General features: G+C 49.1%; 1 protein-coding gene across 1 annotated transcript in view; it reads right to left on the bottom strand.

Annotated features, from left to right (window-relative positions):
• LOC107710532 (myelin protein zero-like protein 2) overlaps window positions 1-1396 on the bottom strand; it is a 16215-nt gene that overhangs the window by 10040 nt on the left and 4779 nt on the right. The gene's annotated exons all lie outside the window — the stretch shown is intronic.

Below are 1396 nucleotides of genomic sequence, written 5' to 3'. Positions count from 1 at the left end.
TTAGCTCCAACCCTAATCAAACACACCTGAACCAGCTAATCAAGCTCTTACTAGACATGCTAGAAACTTCCCGGCAGGTGTGTTGAGACAAGTTAGAGCTAAACTCTGCAGGACACCGGCCCTCCAGGACCGAGTTTGGGCACCCCTGCTCTAGACATTGTCACAAAATGTATTCATACCCTCCGTTCAGGCTACCGGCCCATTAATACCGCCCGCACACTCAACGCTATGTTTATCTTGGCCTTTTTTGGTTTTCTCAGATGTTCGGAACTCGCTATCACTTCTAAATTCAATTCAAAAGTCCACCCCACCATCTCAGACTTATCCGTCCTCGACAGTGATTAAATAATTAATAAAAAAATTATAGTGATTAAAAAAACAATCTCCATTTTGATTAAACAAAGCAAGACAGACCAAACTGTCCTCGCATACATCCAATTCAGAAACTCCCAGGCAAAATCCCCTCTTGAACCCCTTGAACCATTTCTAGACGACTCCAACAAACCTGTAACTCACTTTTGGTTCCAAAAACACCTCAAATCAGGGTAACTACTCCAGTCACTCTTTTCGCATCGGGGCAGCAACCTCAGCAGCTCAAAAAGGCCTCACTAAGCATCAAATCCAAGCTCTCGGGCGATGGTCTTCAGACGCTTTCAAAAGCTACATTAGGACCAATCGATTCCACATTAAAAAAGCCCATCAAACCCTCATTGACTAAATGATATAAAAAAAAAAAAAAAACCTTGGCTTGTCCGTCTGTCTACCGGCGAGGCTTACCCGTCCAAAGCCGTGAGTATTGAACTCCCGTCGGACGCTGCAAAGCTCTTGCGGCTGGCACTCCAATTTAGTTCAACCCACCCATCGGCCGGTAAAGTCCACCCATCTGACGCCGTGAGTTGCTCCCGTTAAAGCTACGTGGACCTTCCCGGTCAGTCGATTCAAGCCTCGTCCACTCCATCATCGACCAGTAGGGCTCACCTGTCCGACGCTGTGAGCTGCTCCCGTCAAGAAGCGGTGTGAGCACTCCTGATCAGGCTTCCCAAATCACGCTGCTCCTCGTCCATCATCTAGTGGGGCCCATCTTCCCAGCGCTGTGAGCTGCCCCGGGTCGGACATCCAACACGCTGCTCCTCCTTTACCGGTTGGTAGGGCTCACCGGTCTGACGCCACGAGCTGCTCTAAAATTCTTCCTGAAACGCCAGCCCGCCAAATTTTCGGCGCTCATTTTGGGGGGGATTATTCGTCGGGCGGCTGTCCTTTGCTCTGTACTCTGGGTTCGGGCCAAAATTCCGAGCTCGGAGCCCTCCCCTCGAACAGCACGCCAAATACGCATAACCTTTACTCTGTTTATTATATGTAAGTGAACTCGTGAAACACACACACACACACACACACA

Source organism: Sinocyclocheilus rhinocerous, unplaced genomic scaffold (assembly GCF_001515625.1).
Source record: "Sinocyclocheilus rhinocerous isolate Xijiao unplaced genomic scaffold, SAMN03320098_v1.1 scaffold867, whole genome shotgun sequence".
Taxonomy (NCBI): Eukaryota; Metazoa; Chordata; class Actinopteri; order Cypriniformes; family Cyprinidae; genus Sinocyclocheilus; species Sinocyclocheilus rhinocerous.
Note: the sequence above shows the minus strand (reverse complement) of the source record. Positions and strands in the feature narration are given on the sequence as shown.